The sequence below is a fragment of the Bubalus kerabau genome, chromosome 13 (genome assembly GCF_029407905.1).
Source record: "Bubalus kerabau isolate K-KA32 ecotype Philippines breed swamp buffalo chromosome 13, PCC_UOA_SB_1v2, whole genome shotgun sequence".
Lineage (NCBI taxonomy): Eukaryota > Metazoa > Chordata > Mammalia > Artiodactyla > Bovidae > Bubalus > Bubalus kerabau.
In genome coordinates this window covers 11022768-11035221 of record NC_073636.1, presented here as the reverse complement: position 1 = coordinate 11035221, position 12454 = coordinate 11022768, and the positions used below count along the sequence as shown (strand labels likewise).

The window sequence follows — 12454 nt, the reverse complement described above, 5'->3', positions numbered from 1 at the left end:
GGACAGGGTAGCCAGCACTTGTTACTTACAAACTGGTTGTGATGGAAGTAACAGACTTTTCTCTGGCTCAACTCTAAGTGGTTATTTTAAATAATTTTCCCGGAAGAAGGAAAGTGGGAAATTGAAATATTACTTCATATTGCAAATACAAAAATAATAGCAATAGTAAGTATTCGAAAGGATGAGGAGAAATTGGAATACATTGCTGGTGAGAAAGTTAAATGACACACCTATTGTGAAAAATATTTTGACTGTTCCTCAAAAAGTTATAGTATTACTATAAAACCCAGCAATTCCACTATGTTTGTACCTAAGAGAAATGAAAACATGTTCCACACAAAACGTGCAGGTGAATGTTAACACTATCATTATTCATAATAGCTCCAAAGTGGAAACAAACTAAATGTGTATTAACTAATCCACAGATAGACAAAATGTGGTCTATCTGCACAATGGGATCTCATGCAACCAGTAAAAGAAATGAAATACTTAACATATGCTGTAACACTGATGAACCTTGAAAATATCAAGTGAAAAAAACAGACCAAAAAATGCTACATAATTATACAATTTCATTTATAGAAAATGTCCAGAATAGGCAAATCTGTAGAGACACAGCAGATCGCTGCTGCTAAGTCACTTCAATCGTGTCCGACTCTGTGCGACCCCATAGACGGCAGCCCACCGGGCTCCCCTGTCCCTGGGATTCTCCAGGCAAGAACACTGGAGTGGGCTGCCATTTCCTTCTCCAATGCATGAAAGTGAAAAGTGAAAGTGGAGTCGCTCAGTCGTATCCGACTCTCAGCAACCCCATGGACTGCAGCCTACCAGGCTCCTCCGCCATGGGATTTTCCAAGCAAGAGTACTGGAGTGGGGTGCCATTAGTGTTTGCCAAAGGCTAGGGGCAGGGCAGAATGGGGAGTTGCTGCTTAATTGGTACAGGGTATCTTTTTGGTTGATATCCTCTGGAACTAGATCGTAATTATGGTTGTACAACATTGTGAATATACTAAGAAAAAAAAAAACCCTCAACTTTTATACTCTAAAATGATTATTAACTGATTTTTAAATGGTACAAATTTTTACTTTAATTAAAGAAGAGAAAGCAAATGAATATGGCATAGAGAAGAAAACAGGTAAGGAGACCGGTGTGTGGACCTGTCTGCACAAGCTACGCTGAGATTAGGTGGGGGATGGAGGATACAGGCACCACAGGTTTACAACAGGAACCTTCATTCTGAGTGGTCTGTATGCTGCCACGATTTAGGAACTTGCTACTGAAGGAAAGAGAACACAGATCTAGGGAATCAGTTGGTGGTCTCTGTCAAAGAGCCCTTCACTGCTTTATCTTTAATTTTTTCTCGATAAAGCCACCAACAAGGAAACTAAACCCAGGATCATTAAAAGGCTGAGGTTGGCATTTCTGCCAATCATTCCAGTAAGGAAATACCTCGCGACAAGTTGAGGCTTTGTTAAGACCCCAAACTTTGCCTTCGTGGGTCCATTTGGATCAGCTCATGTTTTGGGTAAACTCTGTCTTTTTGAGTACATTCTCTGTCATGAGAGAGATCTGAGCAACTCTTGTAAGCATTACCACTCAGAGCAGTGGAAGAAGGAGGGCTTGCTATTGCTGTATTACAACCTTCTCTTAAAAAAAAAAAAATTAAAAAAAAAGATTTACTTACTTATTTGCTGGCTGCGGTGGGTCTTTGTTGCCGCGTGAGGGCTTCCTCTAGTTGCAGCCAGCAGGGGTACTCTTCCTTGTGGGGTGTGGGTTTCTCATCGCAGTGGCTTCTCTTGTTGTGGAACACAAGCTCTAGGCACTTGGGCCTCAGTAGTTGCAGGGCATGGGCTCAGTAGTTGTGCCTCTCCGGCTCTAGAGCACTGGCTCGTGCCGGTGGAGCACAGCCTTCGTTGCCTGTGGCATGTGGGATCCTCCCGGACCAGGGATCGAACCAGTGTCCCTTGCATTGCAAGGCAGATTCTTAACTACTGGACCACCAGGGAAGTCCCAACAGCCCGCTCTTAAGCTTCATGGTTCAAAACAATATTTTGTTTGCCCATAAGCCTGCAGTTGGGGAAGTGCTTGATGGGGACAGCGCATCTCTGCATTTGAGCTCCTAGATCAGTTCAAAGGCTAGGGGCTGGAATTTCCTGAAGCCTTGCTCATTCACATGGCTGCTGCCGCTGATACTGATGATCGGTGGTCAAGGCTGGGTTTGTGGCCTTTGCATGTGACTGGTAACAGGATTCCCAGGTCAAGGATCCCAAATGGGCCAGTGAAAGCCATGTTGCTCTTTATGACCTATTCTTGGAAGTCGCATAGCATCCGTCCACCACCTGGATGCAAAATGAAGGAGGAAAAGAGACCCACCCCTCAATGGAGGAGAATCTGTGTCCATTGAAAGAAGAGTATGTGGAGTGGGTGGGACACGATAATGGAACCATGTTTGGAAAATACAATCCTTCACTGAGAGTTGGAGAGTTAGATAGATTATTCCTACCAACTGCCCATATCGTGTGGGGGGTATGTGTGTGTGCTGTTTTTCCTTTAACCTCATATCCACGGCTCCCTGCTGTCTGGAATCTGACCTTGGAAAAAGACCCTTATCTCTCCATATTCTGGGCCATGGGACAGCTTGGGAGAGAGTGTCAGGCTTTATTTAGCACTTTTTAATGAAATCTGCAGAGCTCCCAGGGTTATAAATCATGTGCCGAAAGTTTGGACTTTGTGCTTAATGGCAAAGCTAAGACGAAATGCCTTCCTCTTGGGTTTCCAGCACCTTATTAACTGGCTTAGAAATATTACCACTCAGCAGTTTCCAAAGTTTTTCTAATAACCCTTTCATCCTGTTAGTACATTTAATGGATCTCTTCCCTTTTTTTTTTTTTTTTTCAGAATGAAGAAACCTAGGTTATCTTTCTCTGATCACCCTGAAGTACTTACTTATTCCAAGATTCTTTATAATTCTTTATTCCCATCAAGCAGTCTGCTCAGTCCCCTTCCTTTTGCCCACATGCCAAAGCTATCACACAACTCAAATGAGATTGTATCACACACATGTCAGGGTCCTAGCAATGCTATTTGTTTATTTTCGTTTTGGCTGCTCTGGGTCTTCGTTGTTTTTGCGCGGGCTTTCTCTAGTTGCAGTGATGAGCAGGGATTATCTTCATTAAGTGCAGGCTTCTCGTTGCGAAGCACAGGCTTCAGGTGCAAGGGCTTCAGTAGTCACAGCATGTGCGGGCTCAGTAGTTGTGGCACAGGGGCTTAGTTGCTGCATGGCGTGTGGCATCTCCCTGGAACAGGGATAAAACCTGTGTCCCCTGCACTAGCAGGTGGATTCCTACCCACTGCACCACCAGGAAAGTCCAGCAGTGCTTATTAGTTAGAGATTCATTGGGCTGCAAATAACCAAACTCCCAGTAGCTTATCGAATAGTGATTTGTCTGTTTCACATAAAAAGTCCACAGATGATTCCTGCTTCTAGCAGTGATAGACTGGCTTATTGCTCACCAACACTCTCACCAAGAACAACTAGAAAAGCTGAAGAAAGTATATGAAATATGTCTGAGCTATCAGAGAGCCAATGAGGCAGTGAGGACTTGAAGAGCCAGATCCTAGAGAGAAGGGAAGTGACAGAGAGGGGAGTCCCACTAAATTAGTGCTGCAGCCCTCAAAATGGAGCAGAGTCCTGAGGACAGATGCAGTTCTGGGCATTAAATTTGTAACTGTTAGAGGTCTTGGTGATCCCAGGGGAGGAGCTGTGAGGGGAGGGTGCCCATGAAAGGGCATTCAAAGAGCTTCAGGGCAGCGACTACATACCAACCACTAAAACAGTGTTTCAGGCTTCCCTGATGGCTCAACAATAAAGAATCCTCCTGGAATGCAGGAGATGCAGAGGGCTCAGGTTCAATCCCTGGGTCTGGAAAATCCCCTGGAGGAGGGCCTGGAAGCCCACTCCAGTATTCTTGCCTGGAGAATCCCATGGACCGAGGAGCTCAGAGGGCTATAGGCCCTGGGGTCACAAAGAGTTGGACATGACTGAGCACAGCACAGCACAAAGCAGTGTTTCAAAAATTTAACCAGTACCAGTGAATCTAGGAAAAATTAACTGCCCACCATAAATCTCAGAGTGGCAAAACCATTTGTTAAATCCGGGTATGTCAGAACATCATTTTTATAACAGGTAACAAGTCCAACAAGTTTCTGCATGGCTTTGATTAAATCAGATGAAGTTGAGAAAAGGTGCTGGAACTTCCTGTTGTGGAGAGTGTGGTCAGAGGCTCAGGAAAGCGCCAAACGACATCCCTGCCTCTTCATTCACTTGGTCCTTGGACAGATGTGTATTGTGACTGCTTCAAGGCTTGGTGATGTATTATACTTGACACTAAGAAAACCGAAGAGTTTCTCACACCTGGGTGTCTTCCCCTGTAAGCGGTTAGCCATGCCTTCCTCGGCCAGAAAAGCAGCTGTGCTAGTGTACCTGTGAAGTGTCAGGTTTCTGGCCCATAACAAGTTTAAGAGCAGCTGCTCTCATCCCCAGCCCACCTGTGCCCTGGGGAAATGGGACTCAGGTCTGGCAATCTGAACCCGGGAACAGGTGCCATGAAGGAGCAGGACACTTAATTGGGTCGTGCTGGGAAGGGGGCCTTGGGAGCTTTTCTCCTGTTTAAATTTGAGGCTGTGCCGAGGACCAATCTAACTGCACTCCTTCAATTACACTTGTCTTTGAGAATAATTGTATTTCTAAAACAGACACATGCACTTTTGAGACTTTGAAAGAAGAAACAGATCTCCACTTAAAACCAGTCTTCTCCCCCTCCTTTTTTTTAAAATACCTGTTTCAAGCTGTTTTAATCTTTCTGATTATATTTTGGTTTGCCCTTTAAGTAAAGACCTTTCTTAACCTAGAATCCATTTTATTCAGCTTCCCAACCTGAGAAAATGTTCCCTGCCTGTGGAGTACTAGGGCGTTAAACCAATGTTTGCCTAACCTTTGCTTCAAGCATAATCTTACCTTTTAATAAAACACACTCCAAAGGCTCCACTACACGTTTTTCGTAGCTCAGAGTCGTGTTCATACCAGGAAGAGGAGGAATTAAAGAACTATCTTGTTTGAATAGTAAGTCCTACCATGATGAATCTGAAAGTGATGCGGGTCTGGAAGTCAAATAGTATTCTGTCTTCCCTGCAGGGATGGGAGCTTATGGGGAGTTCTGACCATGGACAGCTTGGAATGCTTGCCCTTCTGAAGTGGGAAAAGCTTGGGACAAACCTGAGCTGTTGGGAAGGGAAGCTATTTTGGCTTTTCTCTATTTAGGAGTGGGCTGGGCTGGAACCTGAAGGGAAGAATCCCAACCTTCTACTACCCTGTCTTCTGCCATCTCTCCTTGAGCGGAGAAGGGATTGTAAATATTACTGTCAGATGCCAAGACACTCACTGCGCCAAGCCCTACTCCTGCATGAGGACCGCTGGGCTTATAAGACGTATGGCTCTGCCAGCTCCTTCTTTTTCACCTCCTGCATCTTTGCACGCCAGGCTTTCTTACATTCAGTTTTGCTTCCAGCTTCTCTGGAGGGGGTCTGCCTGTTAAGGATGGAACTAGTCGTCTATCCTTTTTGTCTTGGTTTCGGTTTCCTGAGAAATAGACCCAGAAACAAGGATAGGAGTAGAAGTAATTTCTTAGAGAGGTGATTCCAGGGATCAAGATAGAGGAGTGGGAAAGTGACAGGGGAGAAGAGACAGCCACGAAGTGTTTGTTATCAAGACAGTCATCCCTGTAGGCACCTGGACCTCAGTTTCACTCGGAACCTCTGATAGATACAGCTAGGAGTTATTCCCTCCAAGGGTGAAGTGCTGTTAAACAATACACCAACGCTTTCAGTCACTGGTTAAGGGATCCTTCCGTGGGCCTGCGTGCTAATTCGATTCAGTTGTTTCCAATTCTTTACAACCCTATGGACTATAGCCCACCAGGTTCCCCTGTCCATGGGATTCTCCAGGCAAGAATACTGGAGTGGGTTCCCATGCCCTCCTCCAGGGGATCTGCCCAACCCAGGGATTGAACGTGCATCTCCTGCTTTGCAGGTAGATGCTTTACCACTGAACCACCAGGGAAGCCCAAGGGAGTGACACTCCTTCTAGGGAGTACATCCAGACTGCCTGGAAGTGTAGAGCAAATTCAGCTGACCAAAAAGGCCATCATGCAAAGAGATGCAGATGTCATAGAGCAGGTGTCAGGAGCACCTGCTCTTATTCCTGTCTATTGTTGTGACTTCTCCATCGAAGTTGAGGGGGCTCCACCATTTGTCCACACAGTCAGTTGAATCCTGTGCCACAGACCCAGGTGACCAGGACTTGAGGAAGCAAGAATGTGGAAACCTGGTTGCCCATCTGAGCCTCACTCTTCAACCCTGCCTATGGTGCAGAAGCCCTGTATGAGGAGATGGGGGCATCACTGGACGCTTGCAAGTAAAAAAGTGATAGTGTCAGTCATGCAGACTATTTTTGACCCCGTGGACTGCAGCCCACAAGGCTCCTCCGTCCATGGGGTTTTCCAGGCAAGAATACTGGAGTGGGTTGCCATTTCCTTCTCCAGGCTTTGGATGCTTGCCCAGTGGTTAACCGAGCTGATATTTTGCCACTCACTTTGTTCTTTCACCTTTTGGAGGAGGGGAGAAGGTGCGAGTATAGGATTTGGAGGACCCAAACCCAAATTCCAGCTCCTAGTGTGTATCTTAGCCTTCTTTTGCTTTCCTTTTTTTCAGATTGTCAATTTAAAAAATTGTAATACTCTGTCACATGAAAGCAGGAGCTTTTACAGAGAAGGGCAAGACTGTCTTCCTTCTTTTAAATTTAAATTCAATAGCAACTTCAAAAAAAAAAAAAAAAATCACACCAGCCCCTTCAAGCCATGAGCCAAGACAAGCAGAGGTTAACTTTGGATTTTGTTCAAAAGTCTACATTGGTATATGATTCCACTATGAGATAAAGTAACCAATTTCAAATTCAGCTGCTGCTGCTGCTGCTAAGTCACTTCAGTCGTGTCTGACTCTGTGCGACCCTATAGACGGGCAGCCCACCAGGCTCCGCCGTCCCTGGGCTTCTCCAGGCAAGAACACTGGAGTGGGTTGCCATTTCCTTCTCCAATGCATGAAAGTGAACAGTGAAAGTAGGTCTCCATTTGCATATCTTTTTTAAACAAACCCACAATTCTACCAGATGAGAGATCCGTGGTGCACCTTTCTCCCCTTCTCAGCTTGGAAAGTCCGTTGCACGTTTAGTTATTAATGTTTAAGTAAATTCCTCCTCTAAGGAATGAGAAATGTCAACATTAAGCTAAATGTGCACTGTTTACATTTTAATTGTATCCACAAGTGTACAGAGACTCTGTAAATATAATTGTGTGCCTAAGAAGCTCTTCCCAGAAAGATTAAACAGGCTGACAACAGCAAAGGAGGGGGAATAAAGGGGGCAAGAGAGCCATGTCAGGTAAAGGCAGCTGGCGCTATTGAAATTGACAGTGCATATATTACCGAGGGGTGAGGGAGTGCTGTTTTTGCTTGAAAAATAATAGACCATTGTAATCATCTTCTGGAAGAAGCTGTAAAGCTAGGAGGGCATGATAGCTGTTTGAAAAGCAATTAAGCAGTCTTCTAGTCCTCCAGGAGCGAAAATAAATGCTGGAAGAAATGCAGATAGCCTGCAGCCCTCATCATGCGTCAGCCCTTCACTAGCCCTGAGCCCTCCCTGAGCTGATGAAGGTGTTTGGCAGAATGTTACACGGGGAGCTGGGGCGCGCATAGCTAGCTGCATGAAGCAGAAGGGCTGTGTTTAAAATCGTGGAGAAGGGAATCTGCTGATGGTCATCTGTAACAGGCGCATTGCAAAACGGAGGTTCTCTGTACTGTATCCTGTCGCTGGAAGGCGTGGCGTATGCGTGCAGGGATAAGCCCGCACAGACCTATTTCTTAGGTATCCAACTCTACCTAATGGTTGCTTAGAAAACAAACACACCCCCGGCTGAACTCAGACCAGATCATTGCTTAGGCTTTTCTAGGATTTATTATTCTTTCAACGTTCATTTACTGATCAATATCACCCCTTACAGTAGACTTTCTTAACCTGGACGCTATTGCCCTTTGGCTCTGGCTCCTGCTCCGCGGGGTCTTTCTCGAGTCTAATAGGATGTTTAGCAGCGTTGCTGGCCTCTAGCCACTAGAGGCCAGCAGTGTCCCCATCCACTTGTGACAATCAAAAATGTCTCTGGATACAAATGAATTTACAGAGACAGACTCACATAGTTTCCAAATGGAAAAGTGGGTGGGGGAAGGATAAATTAGGGGTTTAGGATTAGCAGATACAAACTACTCTATATAAAATAGATAAAATGTATAGCGCAGGGAATTTTGCTCAATGTTATGCGGCCACCTGGGTGGGAGGGGACTTCGGGGGAGAATGGATACACTTATATGTATGGCTGAGTCCTTTGCTGTTCACCTGAAACTATCACAACTTTGTTAATTGGCTATTCCCCAATACAAAATAGAAAGTTTGGAAAAAATATCCTAGTCTATAGCACACAGAGCTACACTCAATGTCTTGTAATGACCTATTAATGTAACGGAAAAGAATCTGAAAAATTACACATACATATAAACTGAATCATTTTGCTGTACACCTGAAACTAACACAGCATTGTAAATCAACTGTGCTTCAGTAAAAAGAAAAATGTCTCCAGACATTGCCAAGTGTCTCCAAGATTGGGGGTTTGGGGTCAAAATGCGCTCAATAGAGAACTGCCCTGTTAGCTCAGGTGGAAATCTAGACTTTCTTTTCTTTAATCGTATTCCTGCGTGATGTTGTGGACAGCTTGTTACTTGAAGCCAGGTTGTCTAACTGCATTCCCCGCCCCCACACTTTATTTAAAACGTGATCTTGGACACCGAGTCCCATGCCTTCAGCCACCCCCGTGACACCCCTGCAGGGGGCTGGGTGTCATGTTGCCTGTTTTCTAGAGAAGCATCTACTCTCTGAGCTCAAGGTGCTATTTCTGCTTTCCTATAAGTGAATTAAATCAACTAAAACAATCTATAAACTCTGCAGGGCTCCATATCTAAGGCAAACATACAAAATGAGTCAAAGTGAAAAGTCAACTTTCCCCTAAAGTGTGACTTTTTAAATTAGTTGAATTGATTACAAGGTCAGCAATAATGGCGTATTAACACCACCCTGATCCATGCCATGTGGTGGGCAGATTTTAAGAGTGTGGGTGATGGAGGGGATGGTGAAGTGTGTAGTTGAGTGCATTGCAGGAGGTGACCCAGATATTATTGATTCTGAATGCTGTGAAGGACACTCAAACCCTGACTTGCAGACTTGTTTAGAAATTTCTCTCTGAATGCCAGATCCCAAGTCCACCACTAGATGTCACCCTGGTCCCACCAAAGTTTCTCACTAACGCACATCATCGTTTCAGGGTCCATGGAAGCCGTGGAGAAGGAAATCAAAGGCCTGATTAGCCGCCTCTTGCCCAGAAAGGACAGAGAAGGCAATGGCACCCCACTCCAGTACTCTTGCCTGGAAAATCCCATGGACGGAGGAGCCTGGTAGGCTGCAGTCCATGGGGTTGCAAAGAGTCGGACATGACTGAGTGACTTCACTTTCACTTTTCACTTTCATGCATTGGAGAAGGAAATGGCAACCCACTCCAGTGTTCTTGCCTGGAGAATCCCAGGGACGGGGGAGCCTGGTGGGCTGCCGTCTTTGGGGTCGCACAGAGTCGGACACGACTGAAGCGACTTAGCAGCAGCAGCAGCCGCCCACAAAGGATGCAGTTGGTACAGGATGCTGTGAGGATGAAGTGAAATGGAGCGCACTGTACAGCACTGGGCTGCAGCAGATAAAGTCGGTGCTCCCCCCAGACGCCCTGAAAGTCCCTGTGAGGGTTGTGTACCTCAGCACCTAAATGCGGAGAGAACCAGAACTGCCTCGAGGTGATATCCCCCTACTGCAACCTTTAATTAAGACCAATGAGCCAGAAGAACACTCAGCTTCTCGACTGGGTCCCTGTGGCCCCTAAGACATCACTTTCTGCACCTGAGCCCCAGGTGGGATGAGGCAGAAGCCAGGGCTACAAGGCATTGCCTGGTTTGCTGCCTGTTGAACTCCTGCCCTGTCCGGCTGCCCCTGTCTCCCTCACCTGCTTCTCCTGGGAGTCATTCTTGCTTCAAACACTGTCCATGAACCCTCATCTCAGGGTCAGCTTCTGGGGAACCTCCTCTAAGATACTGGTTTACAGCTGGTATGCAAAATAGTTGGTTCCTTCCCCCCAGGATCATTTATCTGTCTGCTTCAGTTAACAGTGGGGTTTGGAAACTCAAGTGCCCCCAGCACCCCCTGCCTTTTTGTGCAGGAAGACCAGCACTGCCAGTCTATCCGGGTGACCCACTCTGTGTCTACTGTCCCCCGAGCCCGGCTGAGGCTGGTTCTGGGAGCCAGTGTGCCTCTTGTAATCATTGGGAGTCAAGGCTCAGGCTTTTGTCTGTTGATCCGTTTGTGCTGGCATTGCTACTAGTAACTTCCGGCTCAGGGAAAGACCCAGAAACAGATTATACAATCCTTAAGTCATTTTGGAGACCAGAGGGAGGAGAAACAGCAGGAGAGCATTAATGAGGGCTGAGTGACTGCGGGTCCAGGGAACACGACTCAGGTTTCCACCTTGGGTTTGTGGAAATCTAAAAGCTGTCATGGGATTGTTTTAAAAAGTAATTTTATTTCATTCAGTTTATTGGCCGAACCACAGGGCATATGGGATCTTAGTTCCCTTACCAGGGGTTGAACTCATACCCCTGGCATTGGAAGCATGGAATTTTAACCACTAAACTGCGAGGGAAGTCCATGATTTTTTTCCCAGCTTGACATAGGATGGCTCAAACAAATTAACATTCCCATCTCAACTGGTTCATTTGGCCAGAATAAACTCACATGCTGCAGCAAATAGGGAGAAGGAAGAGGGAAGGTATGATGAGATGGGGTGGGGGAGAAGGAGGGAGAGATTTAACAGCTCAAACTCATTTTTTATCTCCCTAACATACTGACTTTAGTGTAGCTTATTCTTGAGAAAAATGATTAAAACAATTGCTCACAGGTGACAGAAAAGTCATTTCCATTTAGAAAAATATTTAAATCATGGTTTGGGGAATGTTCCCTGTCTTTGTTAATAATGGGTTAGAGGGTAGGTTATATAAAGTGTGTGGATCAATAGATCATTTTCCTGATTAAATTACCGCTACACTGTGGTTTTTGTAGGTGATACAGCTGAGAAGACACCATACCGTGGAAAGGCCTTTAAGTCATAAAAATTGTATTTCAAGGGTACAATATGGAATAGTATTAGTTTGTGTGATTTCCCTTTCTCTTTGCCGCCCCCCACCAGCATTCAGATATATAAGGCCGCTTGTTGAAGAAATGAGATTTTTTTTTTCTTCCCAGTGCTTGCTCCTATGTCTTCTCTCCATACGGAACTGAAATACCCACTCCCTCTAGAGATGTGTTTATGTGTGACATGAATGAAGCTTCCTTTTTTTTTTTTTTAATTTTATTTTATTTTTAAACTTTACATAATTGTATTAGTTTTGCCAAATATCAAAACGAATCCGCCATAGGTATACATGTGCTCCCCATCCCAAACCCTCCTCCCCCCTCCCTCCCCATTCCATCCCTCTGGGTCGTCCCAGTGCACCAGCCCCAAGCATCCAGTATCGTGCATCAAACCTGGACTGGCAACTCGTTTCATACATGATATTTTACATGTTTCAATGCCATTCTCCCAAATCTTCCCACCCTCTCCCTCTCTCACCGAGTGAATGAAGCTTCCTATTTCCCTGTACAGAAATGGGGGCACGTCCAATAAACTTGAGAAGCAGTAAATGCCCACACTTATCAAGGGTCAGGAGCCCATGATGCTAAGAGTGCTGGCACCTTCAATTTACCTCTTTTCTAAGCATATGAAATAGGCTAGGATTTTCTAAAACTTGACTGTGCAAAAACCACTGCTGAATTTAACCACACTGTGAACATTGAACGAAGTCAACTGTGACTCAAGTATTTTTTGCACCAACTGTGTCTTTACCAAAACCATCAGGGCAGGGAAGGAGGTGGGGACCCTAATGATCTGGATTTTCTGGTAGAAGTTGACTGGAGGCTTGATTATCCTGACAATCACATCAGTTACTCTGTTTCACTTTGCTGTTTCACATAACAAGTCAGAAAGAAAACCATTGCTAGGACTGGTGGGGAAAGGGTTTTAAGACTTCACCGCTGGGAATTGAAAAACTGGGTCTCTATTCTTAATATCTAATGGAGATTCTGATTTACCTCTCACAGGTTTGCAGAGAGCAAAGCAGCTTGCCCAACCACCGGCCCCTTGAACAAGAGATACAACTTTTAAC

At 45.3% G+C, this 12454-nt stretch overlaps 1 long non-coding RNA gene across 1 annotated transcript; it reads right to left on the bottom strand.

The window, feature by feature from the left end:
- Positions 1-2923: 2923 nt before the first annotated feature.
- LOC129626201 (uncharacterized) lies at positions 2924-6823 on the bottom strand. The gene is made up of 3 exons (XR_008701820.1): positions 5443-6823; positions 5019-5144; positions 2924-3297 (listed from the first exon to the last, which is right to left on the bottom strand). It is a non-coding gene; the product is annotated as an uncharacterized LOC129626201 (long non-coding RNA).
- Between the last annotated feature and the right edge of the window lie 5631 nt (positions 6824-12454).